A 16,960-nucleotide genomic window follows, 5' to 3' on the forward strand; every position below is an offset into this window, starting at 1 on the left:
CCCCTCTGCTTGGTGATATCTCCTTCGTGTTGACGTCTGTTTGGTTAGGATGACTTTGCCCTCCCTTCCTAGGCCCTTTATAGGCTCCCCTTTTCCCATAACCTCAAAAGCGGCAGAATTTCCCAAGGACCTGTCATGGGTTTTTGTTTTTCTCACTCGGGACTCTCTCTCTGGGTAGCCTCTTGGGGCTCTGTGGCTCTCAGGCCTGCTTCTCTTCCGAGCTCCAGGGCTGCACATCTGGGCTCCCCTCCACCTCCCCTCTCCCTGTCTCTCCATCCCCCTCCCCACCGTCTCTGGTCAGTCTCTGGCCCACACCAGTCACCCACCTTCTTAACATTTCCACTGTTTTTGGTTTGTATTACTTGCTACAGTCGCCTCCTAAATGTCTGCCTATCTTAGGTCTTTTCCTCCATGGATACAGTGAGCTTAAATAGTGGTTAGTTTAAAATAAAAAAATCAAATCATGTTACTCCCCTCCTTGAAATTCTTCAGTGGCTGCTTGTGGCTCTCGGGGCAAAGTTCTCATCCTTAGCTCAGCACCCAAGGCTGCCGTGGCCCAGTCCTCAGCTCAGCCCCCATCACTTCCCATGTGGGCTTCTCACTCCAGCCACAGCCTAGTGCTGGTCCCCACATCCATGATGCTGGTCCATGCTCCTATGTCTTTTTTTTTTGAGATGGAGTCTCACTCTGTCACCCAGGCTGCAATGCAGTGGCACGATATCAACTCACTACAATCCCCACCTCCCGGGTTCAAGCAATTCTCCTGCCTCAGCCTCCAGAGTAGTTGGGATTACAGGCATGTGCCACCATGCCCAGCTAATTTTTTTGTATTTTTAGTAGAGATGAGGTTTCACCATATTGACCAGGCTGGTCTTGAACTCCTGACCTTGTGATCTGCCTGCCTCGGCCTTCCAAAGTGCTGGGATTACAGGCGTGAGCCACTGCGCCGGGCTGCTCCTGTGTCTTTATTGTGCTCTTCCACACCCCTTTGTCCCCTGTCTTCCTGAGCCTTTGAACCACCAATCCAGGCCCATCTGAGCCTCCAAGTCTGGGCTCAGGGCCCCTTCTCTGTGCTCTCCCATGGTGCCCAGGCATCCCTGTTTTGGGTCCCATGGTGCTGGGCCTCCACTAGACTTCACACTCAGAAGGGCCCAGGAGGATCTCCAGCACAGTCTGTCTGGAATATAAACTAGACAGATGGGCTGGGCACTGTGGCTCATGCCTATAATCCCAGCACTTTGGGAGGCCGAGGCGGGTGGATCACCTGAGGCCAGGAGTTCAAGACCAGCCTGACCAACATAGCAAAACTCTGTCTCTACCGGAAAAAAAAAAAAAAAAAAAAAAAAATTAGCTGGGCATGGTGGGCACCTGTAATCCCAGCTAATTGGGAGGCTGAGGCAGGAGAATTGCCTGAACCCAAGGGGTGAAGGCTGCAGCGAACTGAGATTGCGCCATTGCACTCCAGCCTGGGCAATATGAGCGAAACTCCATCTCAAAAAAAAAAAAAAAGAAAAAAGCTAGACAGATGATGGTAAGCACCGCTGGCTGGCTTCCCAGCGCTTACATGGTGGCCATTTCTCTCTTGCTCTTTGGGGATTGGGTTCTGGTGTTTGTGTTGCCAAATGCAGCACTTTTTTCTTGTACACTTTACTTCAACATTGATTAAATTAAATGTCTCGGGATTTCAAGGGAATTGGGATTTGACCCCTTTTCTCAAAGGACTTGTACGCTGAGTACATGATGACTGTTCATTCCATGAACATTTATTTACTGAGCACCTTTGCAGAGCCAGGCAGGGAGGGTGGCAGAATTAAAGCAGCCAGTCACAGGGAACTTAGAGGAACTTCCATGGCTTTTCATCTTCTCATGCCTTGGTTTAAAGTACCGGAGAAAGATTATAGTTCTCCTTGCCAGAGATGCCTCTTTCCCCTGATCATGGATGTTTCCTTAGAAACCAACTTGCGTGTCCCCCACTTTCGTGGACTTTGAAGCTGGAGTCTTGTGTAAACATTACTTCATGGGCATGTGAGAAACAGGCCTTTCCTGCCCCCGCCGTGAGCCTCCAGCTTTCTCTAAGTCGACTTCTCAAGGGGATACTGCCGTTTCTTTTAATATCCAAAAACCCGTTTGAACATTACATGGTTTTCTCATGGTAACACTTCAGTCAGCTGCTTACAGGGTCATTTTGGTAAATAAGCAGAAAATCAGAGAAGTGTTGCTGGACTTGGAGACAAGTCTGCGCAGTTCAGAGCAGCAGAGCTTTTGAATCAAGGCATCATGGGAGGCTGAGGCGGGTGAATCGCTTGAACCCGGGAAGGGTAGGTTGCAGTGAGCCAAGATCGGAGACTTAAAAATAAAAAAGGGCAGGGCACAGTGGCTCATGCCTGTAATCCCAGCACTTTGGGAGGCTGAGGCGGGCAGATCACCTGAGGTCAGGAGTTCGAGACCAGCCTGACCAACATGGAGAAACCCCGTCTCTACTAAAAATACAAAATTAGCCAGGCATGGTGGCGCATGCCTGTGATCCCAGCTACTCGGGAGGCTGAGGCAGGAGAATCGTTTGAACCTGGGGGGCGGAGGTTGCAGTGAGCCAAGATCGCGCCATTACACTCCAGCCTGGGCAACAAGAGTGAAACTCGGTCTCCAAAAAAAAAAAAAAAAAAAAAAGACATTTATGCTGTGTCCTAAACGTTCAAGGAGATTTTGTGGGGTGAGGTGCTGGAGAGTTGAAGCTACAAATGGAAATCTATAAACTCATGGTGTTGGGCGCCATACAGTCCTGCCTTGAGTCACGTACCCTCGTGGTTAGCTCAGCTCGGAAACTGGACTGCCTGGGTTCAAATCCTGTCTCTGCTATTCTACCTTGGGGCATGTTCCAGTTTTTCCTTCATCTGTGAGATTAGGATGATAACATCCCTTAGATGGTGGTTGTGAAGATTAAGCGAGTTAGTACCTGCGCAGTGCTTATAGTGGTGCCTGACGTACAGTAAGTGCTTAATAAACGTTAGCGGTTGTTTGCCCCTTTATCAGCTTCACACTGGACTGGTCATCTAAGCTGTCACCAGACGTCCCGCACCACTGGTGATCCACAATGTTTCTGTTCCGTTGTTTCAAACCCCTTAGCTCATTTTGCTTCTCTGGACATCTTATTTCAGTCCTCTCCTCTTTCACGATGTTCTTTGGTCTGGAATAGGCTTCTGTTTGGAATCTGCCGCTCCTCACTCAGTGAACCCTTCTCCCCATGCTGAAGCCCTCTTGGTGGGATGGGGGAAGAGATTCCTGTACCCACGGCTAATCATGGGAAAACTCTAGGGTAATTTTTCATTTGCGCTTGTGTTTATAAATCTCTGAAACCTTATAGGACCCTTGCCAGTGGACCAATCTGTGAGTTCTCCATCTAGTTAAAGAAAAAGAAAAAAACTGGGCCGGGCGCGGTGGCTCAAGCCTGTAATCCCAGCACTTTGGGAGGCCGAGACGGGTGGATCACGAGGTCAGGAGATCGAGACCATCCTGGCTAACACGGTGAAACCCCGTCTCTACTGAAAAATACAAAAAAACTAGCCGGGCGAGGCGGCGGGCGCCTGTAGTCCCAGCTACTCGGGAGGCTGAGGCAGGAGAATGGCGTAAACCCGGGAGGCGGAGCTTGCAGTGAGCTGAGATCCGGCCACTGCACTCCTGCCTGGGTTGACAGAGCGAGACTCCGTCTCAAAAAAAAAAAAAGAAAAAAACTGGTGGTAAAATAGACATAACATAAAATTGACCATTTTAACCATTTTTAGGTGTACAGCTCAGTGGTCTAGAGTACATTCACATCACTGTGCAACCATCTCCACTGTGCAGCTCCAGAACTTTTCATCTTTCCTAATTGAAACACTGTAGCCATTCAACACTAACTCTCCAGCCCCTGGCAACCACCATGCTTCTTCCTTTCTCTCCCTCCCTCCCTCCCTTCCTCCCTTCCTTCCTTCCTTCCTTCCCTCCCTCCCTCCTTCCTTCCTTTTTTTTTTGACGTAGTTTCGGAGTTTCACTCTTGTTGCCCAGGCTGGAGTGCAGTGGGGCAATCTCGGCTCACTGCAGCCTCTGCCTCCCAGGTTTAAGCGATTCTCCTGCCTCAGCCTCCCAAAGTAGCTGGGATTACAGGCATGCGCCACCATGCCCGGCTAATTTTGTATTTTTAGTAGACACGGGGTTTCTCCATGTTGGTCAGGCTGGTCTCAAAGTCCTGACCTTGTGATCCACCCATCTCGGCCTCCCAAAGTTCTGGGATTACAGGCATAATCGTACCTAGCCGCTACTTTCTGACTGTATGAATTTGACTACTCTAGGTACCTCATGTAAGTGGAATTACACAGTATTTGTCCTTTTGTGTCTGGCTTACTTCACTTTCAGAGTTCACTTATGTTATATTGTGTGTCAGAATTTCATCTCTTTTTTTTTTTTTTTTTGAGACAAATTATTGCGTTGTCGCCTAGGCTGGAGTGCAGTGGTGCAATCTTGGCTCACTGCAACCTCCACCTCCTGGGTTCAAGTGATTCCCCTGCCTAAGCCTCCTGAATAGTTGGGACTGCAGGCGTGTGTCACCATGCCTCGCTAATTTTTTTATTTTTAGCAGAGATGAGGGTTTAACCATGTTGGCCAGGCTGGTCTCTGACTCCTGACCTCAGGTGATCCACCCGCCTTGGCCTCCCAAAATGCTGAGATTATAGGCATGGGCCACCATTCCCGGCCTTCTCTTATTCTTTTTTCTTTTTTTTTGAGATGGACTCTTGCTCTGTTGCCTGGGCTGGAGTGCAGTGGTGCAATCTCAGCTCACTGTAACCTCTGCCTCCCGGGTTTGAGCGATTCTCCTGCCTCAGCCTCCCAAGTAGCTGGGACTACAGGCGTCTGCCACCATGTCCAGTTAATTTTTTGTATTTTTAGTAGAGACGGGGTTTCACCGTGTTAGCCAGAATGGTCTCGATATCCTGACCTTGTGATCCACCTGCCTCAGCCTCCCAAAGTGCTGGGATTACAGGCGTGAGCCACCGCGCCCGGCCTCCTCTTATTCTTTTACATCAGATAGTCGCACCATTAGCAATTCCTATCAGGTTCCTCTTCTGTGTCCTTAATCTAGCCACTTCTCCTCATCTCCACTGCCACTGCCCTGATCTAAGCCACCACATCTCTCATCTGGATTACAGTCATTGTTTCCTAACTTGTCTTCCTGTTTTTGCCTTAGATTCTTTTTGTCTCTCTTTTTTTTTTTTTTTTTGAGACGGAGTCTCGCTCTGTCGCCCAGGCTGGAGTGCAGTGGCCGGATCTCAGCTCACTGCAAGCTCCGCCTGCCGGGTTCACGCCATTCTCCTGCCTCAGCCTCCCGAGTAGCTGGGACTACAGGCGTCCGCCACATCGCCCGGCTAGTTTTTTGTATTTTTTAGTAGAGACGGGGTTTCACCGTGTTAGCCAGGATGGTCTCGATCTCCTGACCTCGTGATCCACCCGTCTCGGCCTCCCAAAGTGCTGGGATTACAGGCTTGAGCCACCGCGCCCGGCCGATTCTTTTTGTCTCTTAGCACAGCAACAAGATTGATCCTTTTCGTTTTGTTTCGTTTTTGAGACAGGGTCTCACTCTGTCACCCAGGCTGGAGTATAGTGGTGGGATTACGGCTCGCTGCAGCCTCAGACTCCTGGGCGCAAGTGCTCAGGAGTACAGGCACGCACCACCATGCATGACTAATTTTTAAAATTATTAGTAATGAGGCAGGGTCTCACTATGGTGCCCAGACTGATCTTGAATTCCTGGGCTCAAGTGGTCCTCCCACTTTGGCCTCTCAAAGTGCTGGGATTACAGATGTGAACCACCGCTCCCAGCCAATTAATCTTTTTGAAACCTAAGTCAAAGGCCAGGTGCCGTGGCTCATGCCTGTAATCCCAGTACTTTGGGAGGCTGAGGCAGGCAGATCACCTGAGGTCGGGAGTTTGAGACCAGCTTGACCAACATGGTGAAACCCCGTCTCTACTAAAAATACAAAATTAGCTGGGCGTGGTGGCGCATGCCTGAATTCCAGTTACTCAGGAGGCTGAGACAGGAGAATCACTTGAACCTGGGAGGCGGAGGTTGCGGTGAGCTGAGATCGCGCCATTGCACTCTAATCTGGGTAACAAGAGCGAAACTCTGTCTCAAAAAAAAAAAAAAAAAAAAAGGAAAAAGAAACCTAAGTCAAGCATTGCCATGCCTCACTCATGACCTTCCATGGCTCCCCATCTCACTTGGAAGCATGCTTACGTGCTTGCGGTGGCGTCCAGGCTTCCATACCACCTGGCCCTCCCTGCCCTTCTGACCGTATCTTTTCCTCCCTCATGGAGCTCTGGCCACAAGGGCCTCCTTGCTGTTCCTTGATCTGGCAGCCAAGCTTCCATGCCAGGGTTTTTATATTTGCTGTGAACTATGCCTGGAATGTTCTTCCCCTTGACAAACTTTTCCCCTTATAATGTCACCTCACGAGAGATCTTCTCTGACATCTTACGTAAAGTAGCAAGCCCTCCTTCCCCTGACCTAGGGCCTCACTTTTGTTATTTATTTATTTATTTATTTATTTATTTATTTAGAGACAGGGTCTTGCTCTGTCACCCAGGCTGTAGTGTGGTGGCATGATCATAGCTCACTGCAGCTTCCAACTCCTGGGCTCAAGTGATCCTCCTGCCTCAGCCTCCAGAGTAGCTAAGACTACCGGTGTGCACTACCATGAGCAGCCAATTAAATTTTTTTTTTTTTTTTTGTACAGATGGGGTTTCATTATGTTTTTCAGACTGGTCTTGAACTCCTAGTCTCAAGTGATCCTCCTGCCTCAGACTTCCAAAGCATTGGGATTATGGGTGTGAGCCGTTTCACCCAGCCATCCCTTCTTTTGAACACTGCTTTATGTACGCCCTTGCTTGATCTAAGTAGAGAGTATTGTGTAAATCATTTTGGCACAGGACAGCATTTCAGAACCGGATGATTTGTTAGTGATCCTCTGTTTCCACCAATTCTCTTCACATTAAAGCTGAAGGAATGGGGGCCCGAAAAGGCTGAGTGACCCCTGACTCCCATATCATCCTGAGCTCTGAACTGATTGATTCATGAGCCACAGCATTCTTCTGGTAAGGCAGAAGGCCTGCAGCCCACCCTACCCCGATGCTATTGCCGTATAGTGGCCCTTGGGCCCTGGGCCTTCGGGTCTCCTGTCGCTTGGGTGCTGTTCATTTCCAGGAGGAGCACATGCTGGTGGAGTTTCCCACCTCTGACCCGGTCACTCTCCAGGCAGCGCTTCTTGGTGTGAAACCATGTCGTTCAAATGATTGTCCTTTTGGTGTTCAAATGACCATCCTGTGGACATTTTTGTGTCTTTGTGCCCCTGATAGTTTGCCCTATCTTTTTCCTCCTAGGCCTCTTAGGGGTTAAACGATACCAGGAGGAAGCAGGGCCAGTTCTCCTGCTCATTCTGCACATTATGAATGAGGAATATTTTACATCCATGAATAAGCTATTGTTATTGATGCTCTGATTACGGATAAAATATTCCTGTTTCTCTTTGCTACACGTGAAATTGCAGTGAGCAGTACAAGATGCACTTGAGAGGTGTGGTCTCTGCCGTGCTAGATGGAGACATTCTGGGGAAAAGAGTACGAGGGAGGGATGGCACGCTCAGGTAACAGTAAGCACTCGCCCTCTGAGGTGCTTTCTATGTGTTGGGTATGGCGTAAATGCTTTGTGTGATGTCATTCATTTCATCCTCACAGTAGCTCTCTGGAGTAGGTGCAGTTATATCCCCATTTGGCAGTGGAGGAATCTGAGGCACAGAAGGATTAAGTAATTTGCCCAAAGTCGTGGAGAGACGGAAGGGCAAAGCCAGGATTTGAACCCAGGCGGGCTCCAGAGTCCTTTCTGTTAAATACCACATTTTTTTTTTTTTGAGACAATCTCGCTCTGTCACTCAGGCTGGAGTACAGCGCGATCTCAGCTCACTGCCACCTTTGTCAGCTGGGCTCAAATGATTCTCCTGCCTCAGCTTCCCGAGTGGCTGGAACTACAGGCATGCACCACCACGCCCGAATAAATTTTGTATTTTTAAATAGAGATGGGGTTTTGCCATGTTGGCCAGGATGGTCTTGAACTCCTGGCCTCAAGTGGGCAATATGCCTTGGGCTCCCAAAGTGCTGGGATTACAGATGTGAGCCACTGCGCCCGGCCTAAATACTACATCTTGATGAAGGTTTCATGGAGGAAGTGAGACATGAGCTGGGCCTTGAAGGAGAGCCCCCACATGTAGACAACATGAGTGAGGGGCCAGGGATGGAGAGAGCGTGGCTGACCCAGCAGGGAAGAGAGACAGACCTCATCTGACACAGGGCATGCATTGGGGAATGGTGGGGGAGACGGGGCAAGAGGGTGGAGACCGATTGTAAAACGTCTTAACATCAAGGCAGAGGGTTGAAGAACTCAGACTTTAAAGAGTATTGAAGAGCCAGGAGCGGTGCTCACGTCTATAGTCCCAGCACTTTGGGAGGCCAAGGTGGGCGGATCACGAGGTCAGGAGATCGAGACCATGGTGAAACCCGTCTCTACTAAAAATACAAAAAATTAGTCTAGCGCGGTGGTGGGCGCCTGTAGTCCCAGCTCCTCGGGAAGCTGAGGCAGGAGAGGCAGGAGAATGGCATGAACCCAGGAGGCAGAGCTTGCAGTGAGCCGAGATCGCACCACTGCACTCCAGCCTGGGTGAAAGAGTGAGACTCCGTCTCAAAATAAATAAATAAATAAATAATTAAATAAATAAAAAATAAAGAGTATTGAAGGGTGACTTGCTAGAGACTGAGGTCTAGGGAGGTTTTTGGGTAGCAATGGTAGGTTTGAGGGTGGGAGGTATGGAGGCAGGAAGGAGACCCTGAGGGTCCAGCCAAAGATGGTGCAAGGGAAATGAAAGAAAGGGGAAACCCAAGGCTAGGTGCGGTGGCTCACGCCTGTAATTCCAGCACTTTGGGAGGCCGAGGTGGGTGGATCACCTGAGGTCAGGAGATCAGGACCAGCCTGGCCAACATGGCGAAACCCTGTCTCTACTAAAAAATACAAAAATTAGCCAGGTGTGGTGGTGGGCACCTGTAAACCCAGCTACTTGGGAGGTTGAGACACGAGAACTGCTTGAACCTGGGAGGCGGAGGTTGCAGTGAGCCGAGATTGTGCCACTGCACTCCAGCCTGGGCCACAAGCATGAAACTCTGTCTCAAAAAAAAAAAAAAAAAGAAAGAAAAAAAAAAAGAAGGGGGAAGCCCATAGCACCTTCCTTCTCATCCAAGTCACCTTCTGGAGAGGGATCAGCCCAGGAGCTATAGGAGGGCCTCGGGTTTCATCTGTTACTCACAGGAGGCAGCCTCCGGGTTTTTGCGGGAAGGTCGAGGACATTATTTACTGAGGTCTGTTTTCCCGTGGATGGCTGTCCCTGCCCAGGCAACGAGCATTTCTTCACGCTGCACATTCCAACTTGGTCAGACCAGAAGGCAGCAAATCCAGGATTTTTTTTTTTTTTTTGAGACGGAGTCTCGCGCTGTCGCCCAGGCTGGAGTGCAGTGGCCGGATCTCAGCTCACTGCAAGCTCCGCCTCCCGGGTTCACGCCATTCTCCGGCCTCAGCCTCCCGAGTAGCTGGGACTACAGGCGCTGCCACCTCGCCCGGCTATTTTTTGTATTTCTTAGTAGAGACGGGGTTTCACCGTGTTAGCCAGGATGGTCTCGATCTCCTGACCTCGTGATCCGCCCATCTCGGCCTCCCAAAGTGCTGGGATTACAGGCTTGAGCCACCGCGCCTGGCCTTTTTTTTTTTTTAACTTCACGCAGAATTCCTTGCATAGCAGAGAGCTCAGGCAGGAAGGCCCTGTGTGGGGACAGAGGTCAGGGCTTCCGAGTCCAGGACCACTGAGAAAGAGTCAGGCCTTTCTTTTTTTTCTTTCTTTCTTCTTCTTTTTTTTTTTTTTGAGACAGCGTCTTGCTCTGTCGCCCAGGCTAGAGTATAGTGGCGTGATCTTGGCTCGCTGAAACCTCTGCCCCCCGGGATGAAGCGATTCTCCTGCCTCAACCTCCTGAGTTGCTGGGATTACAGGCGCCCGCCAATGTGCCTGGCTAATTTTTGTATTTTTAGTAGAGACGGGGTTTCACCATCTTGGCCAGGCTGGTCTTGAACTCCTGACCTTGTGATCCACCCGCCTTGGTCTCCCAAAGTGCTGGGACTACAGGTGTGAGCCACCATGCCCAGCAGAGTCAGGCCTTTCTCTGTTAATCACAGGTTTGCCTGACTGGCCTCTGAATACATGTACCTGGAGTGAACTCTGTCACAACCAGAAATTTAATTTAACCCTTGAGCTTTGTTTCCTCCCACCCCTAAAGTATCAACTGCTAAAGGGATTTAGAAAGGATCCGAGGCAAGATTGGCAGGGCTGAGGGTTCTGTGGCTCTCACTGTCCAGGACAGCTGGCCACTGGGTCCAGCCTGCTCCCAGCAGCGGGCACATGCAGGGGAGCAGGGCCCTGACCTTCCTGGCAGGAAGCAGGGTCTGGGTGAGGCTTCCCAAGCTCTGCCTGCTACCCTCCTGCTTGAAATCAGGGGTGAGGGGTGTGAGGCCCTCCTATAAACCCGGCAGAACCCAGCCAGAAGGCGCACTGGGACCTTATCTCCCTCCCCTCTGGATTCCAGCTCCCCGGAATGGGCCAGGCTTGCCTTAACTTTTTATTGAAGTGAAAAACAGTCAAGATATGAATATTCCCTAAAGTCACTTTGGAATACTTTCAAGAACAGTTTCACAGTTAAACAGGCCAAAGGACAAGATTGCATGCAGGACTGGATCACCCACTTGGAGAGCCGGTTCTGGAAAGAGAGCTTTGATTTCATGCTTTACCTGTTTCATGCATCGTAGAAGAAGGGAATGGAAGGCATTTGGTTGGGGAGATGGAGGCCTGCTGCCTGTATGGGGTATTCCCCTCTGCATGGTGACAGGTTCTTAGGGAAACATCTTGACAGAAGGCTTATGAGCAGTCTGGCAAACTTCCCACCCTCCTTGTACCCAGGACAAAAATGTTGGCCTGACAAAAATGTTTAGGTAATTTTCTAGTATTTTTACCACTTCACAGACCCTAAACTACCCAAGTAATGGCTCTCTTAAAAAAAAAAAAAAAAAAAAAAAAAAAAAGCTGGGCGTGGTGGCTCACGCCTGTAATCCCAGTACTTTGGGAGGCTGAGGTGGGCTGATCACCTGAAGTCGGGAGTTCAAGACCAGCCTGACCAATGTGGAGAAACCCTGTCTCCATTAAAAATACAAAATTAGCTGGGGGTGGCGGCTCATGCCTGTAATCCCAGCTACTTTGGGAGGCTGAGGCAGGAAAATCACTTGAACCTGGGAGGCAGAGGTTGCAGTGAGCTGAGATCGTGCCATTGCACTCCAGCCTGGGCAACAAGAGCAAAACTCCGTCTCAAAAAATAATAATAATAATAATAATAAAATAAGTAAAGCAAAGCTCTTAAAAAATTTGTCCTACTATCTTATTACAATAAGTGCTGAAGTTGACAGACTCTGTCATCTTTACTGTGTCAATGTGAGTGAAAAGAAATTAGCTGGGAGCAGTGGCAGGCGCCTATAGTCCCAGCTACTCAGGAGGCTGAGGCAGGAGAATCACTTGAACCCAGGAGGCGGAGGTTGTAGTGAGCTGAGATTGCACCACTGTGCTCCAGTTTGGGCAACAGAGCGAGACTCTGTATCAAAAACAAACAAATAAACAAAAAAACTAAAACAAACATTAGTGAAATGGTGTCACCAAAGGCCTAGGAGGGATTTTTTTTTTAAATGGTGTATTAATGGTGTACATTTTCCTCTTTTGCTGTTTTCTTTTCTCTCTCTCTTTTTTTTTTTTTTTTTTTTGAGGCAGGGTCTCACCCTGTCACCCAGGCTGGAGTGCAGTGGTATGATCACGGCTCACTGCAGCCTCCATCTCCTGGGTTCAAGCGATCCTCCCACCTCAGTCTCCTGAGTAGCTGGGACCACAGGTGTGTGCCACCATGCCCAGCTAATTTTTGTCGTTGTTGTTGCAGAGATGAGGTCTTGCCCTGTTGCCTAGGTTGGTCAGGAACTCCTGGGCTCAAGCAATCTCCACCTCCAAGCCTCAACCTTGGCCTCCCAAAGTGCTGGGATTACAGAAGTGAGCCGCCGGCGCCCGGCCCACTTTCCTCTTTTCTAGGCATTGCTAGGGGCGATAATTTGGGAGAAGTAAAGGACAGAAAAAAAAATCAAAGAAGAGGCATTCTTGTATCAGTGCTCTCCTGAATTTGTTGGGGAGCCCTGGGTGAGCCCTGTCAGGGGCTGGAGGGTCCAGTCTCAGTGTGAAAAGACCTCAGGGGCTCAGCCCCAGCTCTGGGACCTGGCTGAGAAGAAAAGCGAATGTGTGCTGACCAGACCCGACCAGACCTGCTCGGTGAGGCTGCGGGTGGTGGTGAGAGGCCATTCCAAGAAACCACCTGGAATAGTGGGGGAGGAGATGGGAGGCCAGGGGCTCTGCTCTTCAGACAACACTGAGTCCTGCCGAGAGGAATTCCTGGGAGGATTTTGAGTCCACCTGACTTCCCTTTGCTCTTGGTGTACAGGTCCCAGGCCTCACTGCCCTGGCCTTCTTTGGCTTCCTCAAATGTCCCAGAGGCCTCTGTACCTGTGCGCATGCTATTCCTTGGCCAGGAAAGCCCCCCATCCCCTAAGCCAATTATCTTCCCGGTTTCTGCACAACCGTCACCACCTCTGGAAAGCCTTGGCCCAGGGCTTGGCCGGGATACCCCGCTTTATAGAACTTTTTTTTTTTTTTTTTGAGACGGAGTTTCACTCTTTTGCCTAGGCTGGAGTGCAGTGGCACGATCTCAGCTCACTACAACCTCTGCCTCCCGGGTTCAAGTGATTCTCCAGCCTCAGCTTCCCAAGTAGCTGGGACTATAGCCTCTGGCCACAATGCCCAGTGAATTTTTGTATTTTTAGTATAGATGGGGTTTCACCATGTTGGCCAGGCTGGTCTCGAACTCCTGACCTGTGATCTGCCTGCCTCGGCCTCCCAAAGTGCTGGGATTACAGGCGTGAGCCACGGCGCCTGGCCTATAATTTTATTTTAGGTTTGGGGGTGCACGAGAATGTTTGTTACATAGCTACACTCATGTCACGGGGTTTGTTGTACAGGTTATTTCATCAGCAGGAATTAAGTCCAGTACCCAATAGTTATCTTTTCTGCTTCTCTCTCTCCTCCCACCCTCCACCCTCAAGTATTAGTGCAAAAATAATTGCGGCTTCAGACCATGCATCTGAAATCATTATAACTAGGCTCAAACACATCTTTATTAACCAAAATAGGAACCATTACAAACATTTTTGCTAACGAGAAATAAGGTTTTTCATTCCTGTAGCATGTAAATCCATGCTTCGGGATTCGACGAACTTTTAGAAAGCATTTTCTGGGCCAGGTGCGGTGGCTCAGGCCTGTAATCCCAGCACTTTGGGAGGCCGAGGCGGGTGGATCACAAGGTCAGGAGATCAAGACCATCCTGGCTAACACGGTGAAACCCCATCTCTACTAAAAATACAAAAAAACTAGCCGGGCGAGGTGGCGGGCGCCTGTAGTCCCAGCTACTCGGGAGGCTGAGGCAGGAGAATGGCGTGAACCCGGGAGGCGGAGCTTGTAGTGAGCCGAGATTGGGCCACTGCACTCCAGCCTGGGCGACAGAGCGAGACTCCATCTCAAAAAAATAAAAAAAAAAAAAAGGAAGCATTTTCTTCATCCTGCTGGTTGTGGAAGCGTTTTCCCTGCAAAAAGCTGTGGAGATGCCTGAAGAAGTGGTAGTCGGTTGGCGAAAGGTCAGGTGAATATGGCGGAGGAGGCAAAAAACTTCGTAGTACAATTCGTTGAACTTTTGAAGTGTTGTGCGACATGCGGTCAGGCGTTGCCGTGGAGAAGAACGGGCACTTTCCGTTGACCAATGCCGGCTGCAGGCATTGCAGTTCTTGGTGCATCTCATCAGTTTGCTGAACATATTTCTTAAATGTAGTGGTTTTACCAGGATTCAGAAAGCTGTAGCGGATCACCACCAGTGACCATGACCTTCTTTTGGTACAAGCTTGGCTTTGGGAAGTGCTTTGGAGCTTCTTCTTGGTCCAGCCACTGGTCATCACCAGTTGTCGTATAAAATCCACTTTTTGTCTCACGTCACAACCTGATCGAGAAATGGTTCATTGTTGTTGCGTAGAATAAGAGAAGACATTTCAAAATGATGTTTTGTTTTGTTTTTTAATTTTTGCTCAGCTCATGAGGCACCCACTTATCAAGCTTTTTCACCTTTCCAGTTTGCTTCAAATGCTGAACATCCGTCCAATGTCCATGTTGAGTTCTTCGGGAATTTCTCGTGTAGTTTTAAGAGGGTCGGTTTTGATGATTTCTCTCAATTGGTCATTGTCAACTTCTAACGACTGGCGCCACTGCGCTCCTTGTCCTCAAGGCTCTTGTCTCCTTTGCAAAACTCTATTTTGAGATGGAGTCTTGCTCTGTCTCCCAGGCAGGGTGGAGAGCAGTGGCACAATCTCGGCTCATTACAACCTCTGCCTGCCAGGTTCAAGTGATTCTCCTGCCTCAGTCTCCCATGTAGCTGGAATTACAACCGTGCACCACCATGCCCAGCTAATTTTTGTATTTTTAGTAGAGATGGGGGTTTCACCATGTTGGAAGGGCTGGTCTCGAACTCCTGACCTCAGGTGATCTGGCTGCCTCAGCCTCCGGCGAGAACTACTTGAACCACCACTGCACTATATGTTCATTAGCGGTTCCTGGGCCGAATGCACTGATGTTGCCAGTTGTCTCCGCTGCTTTACAACCCATTTTGAACTCGAATAAGAAAATACCTTGGGGCCGGGCGCGGTGGCTCATGCCTGTAATCCCAGCACTTTGGGAGGCTGAAGCGGGCAGATCACAAGGTCAGGAGATTGAGATCATCCTGGTTAACATGGTGAAATCCCGTCTCTACTAAAAATGTAAAAAATTAGCTGGGCGTGGTGGCAGGTGCCTGTAGTCCCAGTTACTTGGGAGACTGAGGCAGGAGAATGGCATGAACCCGGGAGGTGGAGCATGCACTGAACCGAGATTGCACCACTGTGCTCCAGCCTGGGTGACAAGGCAAGACTCCGTCTCTTAAAAAAAAAAAAAAAAAAAAAGAACATAGCTTGAATTTGCTTTTGGTCTAACATAATTTCCGTAGTCTAAAATAAACATAAAATAAACAGCAAGTAATAAGTCATTAGCAAAAAAACTGAAGGAGAGAAATGTGCCTTCAAATGATACATAGCCAGGTGTGGTGACTCATGCCTGTAATCCCAGCACTTTGGGAGACTGAGGCAGGTGGATCACCTGAGGTCAGGAGCTTGAGACCAGCCTGGGCAACATGGTGAAACCTCGTCTGTACTAAAAATACAAAAATCAGCTGGGTGTGATGGCAGGTGCCTGTAATACCAGCTACTTGGGAGGCTGAGGCAGGAGAATCACCTGAGCCCAGAAGGCAGAGTTTTCAGTGAGCTGAGATCGCGCCACTGTACTCCAGCCTGGGTGACAGAGTGAGAGTCCGTCTAAAAAAATATATATATATAACATAACCACATTTATTTAAGAATATATTCCAATATCAAACACAGATTTCAACAATGCAAACTGCAGTTACTTTTGCACCAACCTAATAGACCCCAGCATCCGTTGCTTCCTTCTTTGTGTTTATGAGTGTGCATCATTTAGCTTCCACTTATAAATGAGAACATGCCATATTTGGTTTTCTGTTCCTGTGTTAGTTTGCTGAGGATAAGGGCCTCCAGCTCCATCCACATTCCCGCAAAAGACAGGATCTCGCTCATTTTGATGGCTGCAGGGGTCTCCCTGCCTTTTTTTTTTTTGGAGACAGAGTCTTATTCTGTTGCCCAGGCTGGAGTGCAATGGCGTGATCTCGGCTCACTGCAACCTCTGACTCCCGGGTTCGAGCAATTCTCCTGTTTCAGCCTCCTGAGTAGCTGGGACTACAGGCGCCTGCCACCATGCGTGGCTGATTTTTGTATTTTTAGTAGAGACAGGGTTTCACCTTGTTGGTCAGGCTGGTCTTGAACTCCTGACCTCAGGTGATCCGCCCGCCTCGGCCTCCCAAAATGTTGGGATTATGGGGATGAGCCACCGTGCCCGGCCCACGGTCCCCTTTTAAGTGCTCTGATGACCCTCTGCACCTTGCCTCTGTTGCTGTCCCTGCCCATGCAGTGGCTTCTCCTGGGTCACTCTTCTTCACCAGCCTCTGAGGTCAAGATCCTCCCTACCTGTTGTCAGGTGTTCCTTTCCAGAAGGTAGCTTTCAGAGGCCTGAAGGTGGGAGAAGGAAGACCCCCTGACTGTCTGCAAGCACTGGGATGTTGGGACATTGTTTGCTCACTCTCATATTTCCAGGACCCCGCATGGGGTGCTCAGTGGACGTCCATGAACTGACTAAATGTCCAGCTCACTTTTGTCAAGCAGCTGTCACTCCCCGGCTCTTTATATTCCTTATCTCATGTGACTCTCACAAGATCCTTGTGAGGAAGGTGTCGTGTCCATCTGCAGGTGGGGAAATTGAGGCTGTGTAGTTTTGGCAATTTGGCTGAGCTTACGCAGGTAAGAAGCAGCAGCACTTCTCAGTTCTTCCACTTAAGCTGTATAAGAATCACTGAGGAGCTGGTTAAAGATGTAAGTTTCTGAGGGCTAAGTCTGGTGGCTCACGCCTGAAATCCCAGCACTTTAGGAGGCGGAGGGCAGATCGTGAGGTCAGGAGTTGAGGACCAGCCTGACTAACATGGTGAAACCCTGTCTCTACTAAATACACAAAAATTAGCTGGGCATGGTGGTGCACACCTGTAATCCCAGCTACTCAGGAGGCTG

General features: G+C 49.4%; 1 protein-coding gene across 2 annotated transcripts in view; it reads left to right on the top strand.

Annotated features, from left to right (window-relative positions):
* AHNAK (AHNAK nucleoprotein) overlaps positions 1-16,960 on the top strand; it is a 114,435-nt gene that overhangs the window by 55,537 nt on the left and 41,938 nt on the right. The window lies entirely within an intron of this gene.

Source organism: Theropithecus gelada, chromosome 14, assembly GCF_003255815.1.
Source record: "Theropithecus gelada isolate Dixy chromosome 14, Tgel_1.0, whole genome shotgun sequence".
Lineage (NCBI taxonomy): Eukaryota > Metazoa > Chordata > Mammalia > Primates > Cercopithecidae > Theropithecus > Theropithecus gelada.